Genomic DNA, 12,977 nt, shown 5'->3' with positions numbered 1-12,977 from the left:
TCTTTTCCTCTTTCAAAAGAGAAATTCTCTCTAATTTCTCATTCATTTATCTTCAAGGGTTTTTTTAAAAAAAACAATGTGATAGTGTAGTTTCTGTTTACTCAAAAAAGTTTTCACCTGCTGATGGAAGATGGCAACAGACGAGGGCAGACAAATCTCCCTAGGGAGAGTGTTCCAGAGTTTTGGTGCCATGACTGAGGGCCAAGCTACACATGACGAATGACACTTGAACAGCCAGTGGATTGAGTGGAGGGCAAGTGAACAGGGAGAAATACACTTGCCATTCAAGTGTCATTCGTCATGTGTAGCTTGGCCCTGAGACGGCCCTCTCCTGGGTTGCTACCCATCTAAGCCCAGAAAGGAGGCACCCAAAGCAGGGCCTCTGAAGATGACCACAGTAATTAGGTAGGTTCATAACAGTCCTTCAAATAAGCTGGTCCCAAACCATATAGGGCTTTAACGATCAGCACCTTGAATTGTGCCCCCCCCCCCAAATTGAGAATCAGTGTAGATGGGGCACCATTTTGCAGCATCTGAATTGCCCCCTAGTTTTCATAGTTAGTAAACTTGTGTCTGAGATGTACAAGATTCTTGTCTAGCCATTTTGGCCACATGTTAATTCTATATTTGCAGAGAATTCTTCTGTCTGTAGGAGCATTCAGTCATGTGAACCCCTACCAGCTGTCTGATGTGCTAAAGCCGAGACACAGTTTTACTAACTCAGCAAGAATTAGGCCTAAATATTAGGCCTCTGTAGTCTGGTATTGGTATTATGCAGACTGAATGGGCAGGCTACAAAGAGCTGTTGCTACTCCTGCTTCTCATTGGTTTTCACTCACCCCCTCAGTCAAATTAGCAGCAATAGCTGTTCATTCACCTTATCCTTTTCCTCTATTTGACAGCTGCCATCCACTGCTTGCTCAGATAGGTGAACAAACAATGCCCTCCTATATCCATCTGCTATTGCTGTCTGCCACTGTCTACATGACACAGGAGGACCAGAAGAAAGAGAAAGAGCCACTGCCTCAAGCTGGATGGAATTTGGAGTACAACCACTTTTGAGGAATACCAGCTGCCAGTAAAAGAGGATGCAGGTTGCCATGTTAGTCCAAAGCAAAATCCACAAAAAACCCAAAGTCATAGAATGCATTTTATTAGGGTGAACAAAAATTACACTAAACAATGTTGAAGCTTTTAAATTCTCTGGAACTCCTCATCAAGTAGGATCTCATTGAAGTCAGCTAAACAGCATCTACACAAAGGGACCTTAATACCATAGCCTGAAAAGCGTGTTTCTTTTCTTTTCCTCCTTTTGCTTTTGCAGATTTATTCCTCAGCATGTTTTTTCTTGTCTTTTATCCACTAGCTGAATTTTTCTTCACTTCATCATTGCTCTCACATCTTGTAACTCCGCTCTGATCTTAATCTTGCTATAGTGATTTGATGCGGTTCTTCCATTCTTCATCCATCCACACTATGCTATCTATTCTTTTTTTTCCTTCCTGCACCTTTCATTTATCTTCCAACATTGTTAAAGTAATGGTCAATGTGAGAGCCTACTCTTGGCAATCTCTATGTTTAATCACTATTTTATTGCTGTAAACATGGTTATCAACAGATAAATAGTCCCAGAGGGACATAACTGAGAAGCTGCAAGTCTTTAAACTGCCTCATTAACATTTTCCAGTTTCGGTTAAGATGTTGAATAATTGTGAGCCCCACCATCTCATACTTGTATGGAATAAAAAAATGAGAATATATCTCTAGAATAACATTGTTAAATGATGTGTTGTTTGCTTCTTTGCTTTTCTTCTTCATTGATGCTGCAAAGCAGAAGAGATAAAACTTTGCTGCCAGAGTGGCATACAGTTCATTTTATAAAAGTTCACACCTAGGGAACACAAGCTTTACAATTACATTAATATTCCAAAGGGCACAGGATAGATACAGGGGGATAATCCCAAGAATCCTCACAACAATTCTGAGGGGTAGGTTAATACATAAGACTGATTGTGCCAAGATCAATGAGTTTTTGAACTGAATAAGAGATTTCAAATAGGGACGTGCAATTTGGGTTCAGAATTTGGCAAAAATACTGAATTTTACCCAATAATTTGGTGTTACCTAACTTAATTCTATATTACCAAATAAATTTGGTAACCAAATTTAATTGCCATTAGAGGACCGTTAGGAGTAGGTCTGCTGCTAACTCAGTGGATTTTGCTTTCAAAATGCCACTCCCAGCCTCCTGGATATCCCCCATAGTTTTCTCATTAGAGAATAATGGAGATCGGAGGTGGCTGGGGCCACCTTCTTTGAGGGGCCATAAAATGTACCCCCATGGGGCAATCTTTAGGAAAGCAGGGGGGGTCATTAGAAGACAGTTAGAATTAGGTCCCCTGTAGGTTTGGTGAAATTTGGTCAAAAATGACCCCTCCCCCAGGCCACCATAAATTTCCGAATGGAGTTTCCAATAGGAAACAATGGTTGAATTTTAATGTATTTAATCTTTATTACCAAACTAAAATGGAAAATGAATTAAGTATTCCCTGAATTACAATCCCCCCCACCAAAATTTGGTATTACTGAACTGAATCAACCAAATTTTTTTCCTATACACATTCCTTATTTCAAACTCAGCCTTCTTTGTTCAAGTCTAACACTCTGTTCACTAAGACTTAAGTCCAGTAGCACCCTGAAGACCAAGGAATGGAAGGCAAGCCTATCAGAGGAAGCTAACAACATAATTTATACAATTTGTTACACAATTTATTGCTAATGTACTCATAAAGTGCCAAGCGCTCCAAGTGCAAATCTCGATAAATGAGTTCAATGATTTACAAAAATTCAGTAAGTTTACAGAAATAGTTATAGACAATGTGTAGTAGAGATCAGAACTAACATACACCACTGGTTGAATACAGGTGAGTATATAAGATTTGCACTTGGAGCACTTGGCACTTTATGAGTACATTAGCAATAAATTGTGTAACAAATTGTATAAATTATATTGTTAGCTTCCTCCGATAGGCTTGCCTTCCGTTCCTTGGTTTTTTGGAGGAGTCCTCTAGTTGGTTGGCATCCTGAAGACCAACAAGATTTTCATGATATAAGCTTTTGATAGCCAAAGCTTTGTTCGTTAGACAAAGGGAGCTCTGACTATAAAATGTTTATACCCTGAAAATCTTGTTGGTCTTTAATGTACTACTGTACTCAAAGTTTGCTGTTCTACTGCAGAACAATGGCACCACTCACCTGAGACTGTATTCACTAGATCACAGTGAGTCTCCTCTTTGAACCATATAGGCAAATATGTCCCCCAACTTCTAAGAATGTATAATTACAAACTGGGTCATAGGGTAGATCCAGCCATTCTACTCAGCAAAGCTTGGAAGAGCCACTTAAGTTGGAGGAAGACTCCTGAGGCTGCAAGTAGGCTTCCAACTTTGCTGAGTAAAGCAGTTGGATCTACCTCATGAATGCTATTTGTGTCAATTAGGACCCATCGAAAAACCCAGATTTAAAGAGGATGCCCCTCCCCCCAGGTCTCATTAGCTTGTCACTGTGCCAGAGAGAGAAAGATTCTGTTGTCTCTCCAGTGGTACTGAATAGTCTTCATCTGAACAAAGAATACTTCCGAAAATTCTCCACATGAATTTCTGCCTGAATTTTGGAGTTCTGGAATACTTGTTTCCAAAACAGAGCCAATGAACTAGGAACTCTCCATCAGTCCTTTCATTTACTTTTAAATTTTGTACAGTTGTGTGTACGTAGTTGGCTGCAGCTTGCAATTTAAATGAGGCGAATTTACCAAGCAGCCTAATTTTCATCTGAAGTGGTAAATCTGTGTCTGAACAGTACCATTTCAGGTTGCATGTCGGTCTTACATGGTTGAATGTGTGTCCATACAAATAATTTCCTTCTACAAGGAAAAAACTCTCCTCAGGAATAAGGTTACCTGAGCTTAGCTCCTTCTTTCCCATACCTGATTTCTGTGTGAAAGAACCTCTTTTTCCCTAGAGCAGCATTCCATCTCTTGAGTCCTCAACTCTGGTCTTAAGTGGCACATCCCAGATACATATTCTACATATCAGAACAAGGCAAAACCAAAGTGTGGTGCAGCTTTATTTTAGAGCGGCAGTTGTAATAGTAGGCCTACCCCCATCCTCCCATGTATACTGTGTATTTCTAAAGTGTCAGATCATATCAGATCATCTACTGCTGTGACACACTGTGCCTTTTCTTTCTTACTTGGAAATCTACTTTAAACAACAACAGCCTAGTTAAATTCTTGCATTTACCAACGTGAACCAGCTAGCAAGTTTCTTCCATTGTAACTCAAAGAGGAGTGAATCACATCTAAATGAACTTGTCATTCCTTATACTGCAAAAAATACAACAAGAAGAATGAAAGAACCAAGCAAACATCCCTTTCCCCCCTCCAAGGCACATGCCTTATTTGCTCAGAAAAATATTTACCACATAGATTCTATTTGCCTAAATTGGGCCTACTTTCAGGAAAATAACATTAACAAACCGGCAAGAGATCAACATAGCATGATTTTTTTTTCTCCCAAGCCTTTCCCCCTGTTATGCTGGAGCCTGCCTAGAATGTAAAGTACTTCTGCTGCAAAGCTATTTGGGATGCAAGTAGGATCATTTGTTTTTAAAACTTTCAGTGATAACGTATCTGTAAGATATTAAAGCCATTTTATGTTGCTTGTTTCTTCAATGGCAGGTAGAGCTTTCCCCCACTAGGGAATGTACAAAATGTGTCCCTTTTGTTCCACAGAGTTTTCTACATTTATTGCCCCATACATATGAATGTTCATGAGAAATCTGTGAAGAGTCTTGGCTATCTTTCTCTTTGCAAATAAATTCTGCATGCACAGGGTTCCTGTTTTTCTTCAGTGAAAATAAAATGGTTTGGATCCTATGATTTGTTAGGAGCAGACATGCGCATGAACCAGAAAAAAATGAACCACGTGGTTCGTGGTTCGTGGGGTTTCCACAAACCACGAACTACGAACTGGCACGGAACTGGCCCAGTTACAAACCAGTTCGTGGTTCATGGGGTTTAAATGCCCATTTCCAGAAGAGAAAGGGGCATTTAATCATTTAAATGGCCCTTTCCTGCCACTTGCAAGGATCAGAACCCTTTAAACTATCAGCTGGCAGGTGGGGGAATTCCCCACTGCCATCTGCCAGCTGATAGTTTAAGGGGACCTGCTGCTTGCAAGGCAGGGCCCTTTAAATGGCCCAGACTGGAGCTCCCAGCCCCTCACTCCCCCCAAGCCCCAGCACCAGCCCCCCACTTACCTTCCCTCTGATGCTGGGGTGGTGGAGGGGGGATCCACCCCTGCTGCCTGCCAGCTGATAGTTTAAAGGGACCTGCTGCTTGCAAGTGGCAGGAAAAGTTTAAATGGTCAATCCCCCCGGGGAAATGCCCATTTAAACTTGCCCCTTAATATGAACCAAAAGAAGCAGTAGTCCAGTTCGTGGAAGTTCATGGAAACGAACTTCCATAAACCCTGGTTCGTGAACCCCGAACTGGGCTGGTTCATGGGTTTTTTGGGTCCATATTTGGGTTCGTGCCCATCTCTGCTTAGGAGTCTTTGCTGCATTGTTGCTGATGAAAGAAAAAGGATAGTGCAGCTTTCCCCCCTCCTCTCCACACTGCAGCTTCCCAACCCACATATTTCGCAGTCCACACAACAATTGCAACTACAAGACTCAAATTTACTAGGGTTGGATTTGTCTACTGTGGGCAGAGGAACACAGAAAAGATTCTCCACCATCAGTGTCTTCTGTTGATAGCTTGCAGGATCCATCCATTATGCTTGTAGGTTCTATGGGGCTAACTCCACAGAAGAACTTGAAGAACAAATTTAAGTTTAACAACAAGAACAGCTTATTTGTATACTATTCTTTTGGACAGAGCAGTGAACATATTCAGTGACACTATTGCTACAGTCCAGCTGGGAAGCTGGGGCTGAGAGGAGTGGTTTACCCAAGGCCACCTGCTGGAGTCATGGCAGTACTGGGGTTTGAACCAGTGAAGTGCTGCATCACAGTTCAATTAATTAACCACTATGCTAACACCAGCTCAACCTTACAAAATACAGAACAATACAATAAAGAGGCATATAAGTGTAACCTCACAGAAAAGTAATAACAACCAGAAACTTGCAGTATATATAGTCTCATTATAAAAATTTTTGCTTGAAGCATCATAGTGATCCAAGTCCAACTCCTCTTGGCCAAGAAAGGTTGTTATCCTTTAGATGGGACTTGGAATTACCCTAGAATTACAACATATCTCTAGACTTCAAAGATAAATTTCCATGGATTAAATGTGAGGTTCAGATTATAAACTCTATGGCATCACATTGGCATCATACTGAGGTCCCTCCTCTTCCCAAAATCTGCCCTCCCCAGGGCACCACTCCCAAATCTCTAGGAATTTCACAAGCTGGATCTAGCAGTCCTAAAGACAAGTGAAAGATTCTTGTAATAGACTCTTCTTGCATAAAATAGAACAAACTGGACATCACAGAATCTAGGCCACATTGTCACCTTGATAATTATAGCCCTGAAAAAAAAATCTGACTATAAGAATAATACTATAAGAATAATACTAAATGTACTCTACCATTTCCAATTAACATTTCACATTCTTCTTTGATTTATGTAATGGAACAAATATTAAGATTTGGCCAGCATTCTGGATATAAACTAAACAGGTAAAAGGTACAGGACCCTCTCCCAACCCTCCTCTCCCAACCCTGTGCTGACTGAGTCATTACTGACCCATGGGGCGATGTCACATCACAACTTTTTTTGGCACATTTTTTGTTACAGGGTGGTTTGCCATTGCCTTCCCCAGCCATCTACACTTTACCCTCAGGAAACTGGGTACTCATTTTACCAACCTCAGAAGGATGGAAGGCTGAGTCAACCTTGAGCCGGCTACCTGAACCCAGCTTCCACCAGGATTGAATTCAGGTTGTGAACGGAGCTTGGGCTGCAGTACTGCAGCTTTCCACTCGGCACTATAGGGTTAAATAAGAAGAAAACAAAGATAATGTTACTCTGAACAATGAACAAGGAATGTGAAAAGATTGGAAACATAACTGACTGTACCATTACCACGAAGCCAATAAAATATTTAGGTATAAATGTATTGCTATGAAATGAAAACCTTTTCAAAGATAATTATCAAAAGGTATGGACAGGAATTATTGAAGATCTGCAGAGATGGCAAAAACTGAATATTTCATGGTTAGGGAGAATTGCAAAATGAATATTCTACCTAAACTGAATTTCCTACTGCAAATGATCCCAATTTACATTGAACAAAATTTTTTCAACAAGTAGCAGAAAGTAACAAATGATTTTATATGGAAAGGAAGGAAACCAAGGGTAAGACTCAAAGTATTGCAAGATGACAAAAACCAAAGAGGATTGGCTGTACCGAACTTCAAATTGTATCTTCAAGCAGCAGCATTAGTTTGGGTAAAAGATTGGATCACAAATTCAAGCAGCAGGTATATCAAATTGGAGACAGCAGATGCTAAAGAAGGTATCTGCAATTATTTATGGACAAAAAAATCATGCAAATCCATCCATAAACACGATGGGACCCATATTATAGGGGTGTGCACCCACAAAAAATTCAGATTTCCTGCTTCGTATTTACCCAAAACAGAAAAAAAATTCAGAAAAATCTGAAACCTGAAGCTGCAAGCCGCTTCAGGTTCGGGTACTTAAGCCAATTTGGGATTATTAGGGATGATTCGGCTATCTGAAGGCCTGGGGTGTGCATTTTCTTCCCCAATAAAGCCAAATTTGCAGAGAACCCTCTGCCAACACTCCTCTCACTACCACCCAAGTTTCAGGGAGATTGAACTTTGGGGGGCCATGTTACGCCCCCCCCAAGAAGATGCTGCTGATCTCCATTGTTCCCTATGGGGAAAATGGGGAGGAGGGTCCCCAGGTGGCTGGGGGTGGCATTTTGCAAGTAAAATGCACCAAGCCTGCAGGAGACCCTCTCCCAACCCTCCTCTCATGGCCACCCAAGTTTCAGGGAGATTGGACTTCAGGGGGCCATGTTATAGCCACCTAAAGTAGATGACCCAAGCTGAATTATTCCCCATGAAGACTAACCTTCATGCCAGAGAATCACACTAAGAAAAAACTAATTTCAAATACACAGACCCATATGAAGCAGGGACACTCTTGCTACTAGAAGTAAACTGAAGCCCCCTCAACAACTAAATTAATGCAAGGGGCACAGCTTCGCACCAGAGAATCACCAGAGAATCACACTAAGAAAAAATCAATTTAAAATGCACAAACCCATATGAAGCAGGAACACTCTTGCTACTATAAATAAATTGAAGCCCCCTCCCCATAACCAAACTAATGCATGGGGAACAACTTCACACCAGAGAATCACAATAAGAAAAAATTAATTAAAAATACACAAACAATATGAAGCAAATGAGTGCAACTAAAAGTAAACTAATTGAACAACACCCCCCACACACACACACACAAGCACCAATACAAACAAACTGATGAAAGGGGAACTACTGTAAGGACAAAAGTATAAAGAGACCTACATCTAAGAAAAACCCTTTTTAAACCTGCTTTTTATAACACTCTCAGAAACCTCCCCAAAAACTAACCCTCCCACACACATCAAAGCAATTCAGCAAACAAGAGGCAATAATTAAACAGAAGATTTAAAATCTAAAGTACAACCACCCACAATTTTCTCTTCCCTCGACACCCCAAGACAAGAGACAACCCCCCCAATAGGAAAAAAACTGTGAGTCTAGTGACTCTCAAACCTGTTTCAGACAGTCAATCAGGTTCAGTAGGCAAGCCACGAGGCAACACAGAAGAAATGGCCGCTAATTTAAATCCATCATCGATTTCACTGCAGCAGCATTGAAATTAAAAAAAAAAAAATACTGACTTCCTCCCAGAGAATCCCCCAGTTGGCAAGGGAAGGAGGGAGCTGCTGCTAGAGGGATTGGCATTCTCTCTCAGCCAGTTTCCCTTCCCTCATTGACATTGACTGATATCACCAGTTAATGCCTACTATGAAGAAGCAGCGAAAAATAGAGTTGATCAATTCAGTTATGAATCAATGATAGACAAAGAAGGGAATGTAAAATCTGGCAAGAAATCCAGGCTTAAGGCAAAAATGTTCCATGGCTGATTTATCATCAAATAGTATCAAGATTCAAGGATCAAATTCTCAAAGAAGGTGGGAGGCTAAGAGCAAAAACACAATTTAAACGATTAATATCTGGAGACTTGTCACATCTTTTGGGGAAGATTTATAAAATGTTACTGCAGTACCATACAGAAATGGAGCAAGTCAAGACTTGTATGATAAAATGAATGCAAAATTTTGGGGAAACTATACCGATGGACTTATGGGAAAATTTATGGACTAAGGACATAAAATTTACAGACTGTCAGTTATTGAGAGAAAATTGGTATAAAATGTTCTTTAGATGGCACATTACTCCCAAAGACATTGCGAGAATCAGTAGGGGTTACAGTGGATATTGTTGGAAATGTCAGAATATGAACACAACATTTTACCATATGTGGTGGACTTGTAAGGAATCACAAAAATTTTGGATAAAGATATACAAAGAGATGCAAAAAATTCTCAAACTCAGATCTGAATTAAATCTGAAAAGTATGCTCTTAAATATTTTACAAATTAATGTGAGGAAAGAACAAGGAGATCTCTTCCGTTATGTGGTGACAGCAGCGAGAGTACTATTTGCAACAAAATGGAAAACTGATGCCTGTCCAGGTCTTCCAGAGTGGACAGATAATGGCTAAATTGACTACCTAATTACATAATAGACTGTTAAATGAGTTCTGGAAAAAATGGAAGGATCTTTTTTAATATTTAGGTATAATTAATTGATCTAGAAGCTCAGAGGGAGAGAGGGAAGGAGAAGGAAGGAGAAATGTTATGTATTCTGGCTAAGGGAAGGCAAATATGCAATGTTCTTATTAGATCAAAGAAGCTTAAGTTTATTGTTTGTTTAACTCCCAAAACTATTAAGATGTATTGCTTACATACTTATTGTTTGTATAAGATTGTATAAGTTTCAATTTTAATGTCTAATCTAGAATCCAGTATAATCTTTTTGTTATGCATTTACTTTACTATACTTTCGTTTCTTTTAAATAAAATTCTTTATACAAAAAAAATGAATAAATAGATTAACTGCAAGCTATAACTACTAGGATTCCATGTATGCGTGTTCCAGTCCTGAAGGATATGGGTGGGACTTTGAATCAGATATAAAGTGAAGCCACATAGTGAATTGTGTTTACCTTTCTTCTTGTTATCTCTGTGTTGTGTTCTGTGAAGCAATTTATTGGTTTTATTTGGTGTTTACTCCCCCCAACCCTAATTCAGCAGTGCTTTAAATAGTATTTGATTTGTCATCTGCTTCATTTTATTTCTTGCATCCTCCCACAACTTCTGGCTTTTTGGAGCCCAGTTTTTTATTTAATCACACCTTAGCCTTAATTCTTTTATTGGTTAGTCTTCTTGTAGTGTTTAAGTGTGTGACTTCCTATGATTGTGTGTTGGCTCTATGTGTCCTTGTCATCTACTTATACTTTTTGCTTCTTTGTTTTTTAACTGTGCACTGCCATCCATAGCTGTTGTGATTCTTTGGAAATTACAATTAATTTGGGATTTATTTGGATTGTTATTCCTTTCTAAAATTTGATTGTCTGCCTTGTATCATTCAGTCTGTACTATATGTATGTTGCAGGTATATAGCAAATGCTCTTACCATGAAAACCAGCATTTTCCTCATGCTATTGTTCTTCAAGCTCAGTGGCGGCCATGCTGTCAGTGTTACCATTTGGAATCTTTCCTAGCAATCTCTCATAGACTTTGACAACAAACATGGGTATATTTGACTGCTTCAAGTACTTCCTGCTTCAGCAAGGTGGCGGAAAGACAAGACTGGCTCTTTGCTTTAATAAGGAAATGTTTTGGAGAAAGCAAGCTGGCACCAAGAAACACATGGGTGGGCACCATTGCTCCCATAGGCATCTCATTGGGGGTAAATGATTTTTGCTATTAAATAACAGACATTGACCATGTTAGACCCTCACAAGTTGACTTCTGATGCATATCCACTGCTCGGTACTCTAAAATGTTGAGTATTACTAAAAAAATAGATGTAAAATTCAAATGCTAAATAGCAAATATCAGTTGAATGCCAGCTGAACAATCACACTCCTTGAAAACAGAAAGTGAATAAAAAAATGTTCCTAAGAGTCTCTTACAATTTTGGTATATGGAAAAAAGGTTTTAAGTAGAAGTGAATATGAATAATAACACTTCAGAAAATCAGGACATCCTAACAATCATCTCCTCCCTCCAATTTCAAATTGATATTAATGAGTCCATAAAAGGAAGAGTTGGAAGTGCCAGGAACATCTATATCAATCCTGGTTCCTGCATCAGTGGAGAGACTCCCTCCCTCCAGCTTCCACCTGCCACTGATGGGAAGCAACCAGGAACACTACCACCATGCCTTGATATAGCTCAACATGGAATTCTCTCCATGAGGTATATTTTGTGTTGAACTTTAATAGTCGTTTTATTTTATTTTGATCCCAGTGAGCTACTTTGGGAATTTTGGCTGAAAAATCAGGAAATCCGGATAACAACAATCACAAATGAATAAAACAGGAGTCCAGCAGCACTTAATGATAGAACTCTGAGAGGAAAATGGAGGGAACATTTGATTTAGCTCCATTCTATATTAAATTTTGTGGCAACCTAGATATGTGTGGACCCCCTTAAGAAATTTAGCTAGTCTTAATCCTAAATTTGATTATTTTGGATTTATCAGGATTAATGTGATAATTCCCAGAAGGTATATCAGGTCAAAATAAATGCTATTTCGGACATATTTTGGAACTAGTAAAACAGGTTTATTTTATCCATCTTTCTAAAATATTGTTCAGGCTTAGACCATTGCTGAAGATCATTGTAATATTTTGCCTGTAATGTGTTTTACTTGGATTTTTATTTTTTCTGGCTAATGTGGGTTTTTTTTTAAATTGTTACTGTGAGTTTAAATGCAGGTCTTTGAGTAAATGAAGGGGATGGATGAGTGAATGATGGTAGCTGTACTGTAGTGGGTAGAATGAACCGCAGTTTTTTAGTCAGAGAGCTGAGAGAAGAGGTTTGGAGCCAGTCTTTGGATGACTCAGAAAAAGGATTCTGTCTAAGGTAGACTGTGAGTGGGCCTGGGTCAGTCTGTATATCTGAGAGATAATTCTATCCAGGTCAGGCAAGCTGTGAGGAAAGGCCTGAGTGAATTTCAGTCTGTGTGGATGAGATAAGCGTTTATTCTGTTAGTGAAGATCTGTGTGAAAAATTAGTCTGTATATATACCTTTGAGAAGATATAATTATTTATGAAACCACAAAGTTTAAGAACTATTCTGAAACTAATATGCTTACCAAAACTCTACACGACCATACTTATGTTCTTATAAATAAATTTGACTTTTGGTCAAGGAAAAAAGATCCCTTTTTAACCTCATAACCACCTTCACACGCTGACTGTTCTGTCTATAAAAAGCCTCCCTATATTACCAGTTAAATTGAGGAGGTCTAAGGTGAAAGCCTTTGGTGACAGCAAAAATCTTTTGAGAGGGAGTTGGGGGGGGGCAGCAATATACAGGTCACACAAACTAAAAGGAGAAGGTCTTCTTGAGGTAAACACCTGGGTAAAGTAGAGGAGACCTGGAGCTCTGTGTGAGAGGAAATAAAAAGAGTGCTGTTTGTTACCAAAGCCCTCCTGAGGTATAAGCTTAAGGTAATGTAAGGAGGACATGAATTAAATGTCCAAAGGCAAAGGTTTATAAAGTTATAAAAAATTAAAACAAACAGTAAATCATTAC

This window comes from Eublepharis macularius, chromosome 1, assembly GCF_028583425.1.
Source record: "Eublepharis macularius isolate TG4126 chromosome 1, MPM_Emac_v1.0, whole genome shotgun sequence".
NCBI lineage: Eukaryota > Metazoa > Chordata > Lepidosauria > Squamata > Eublepharidae > Eublepharis > Eublepharis macularius.
This window is presented reverse-complemented; position numbering follows the sequence as displayed.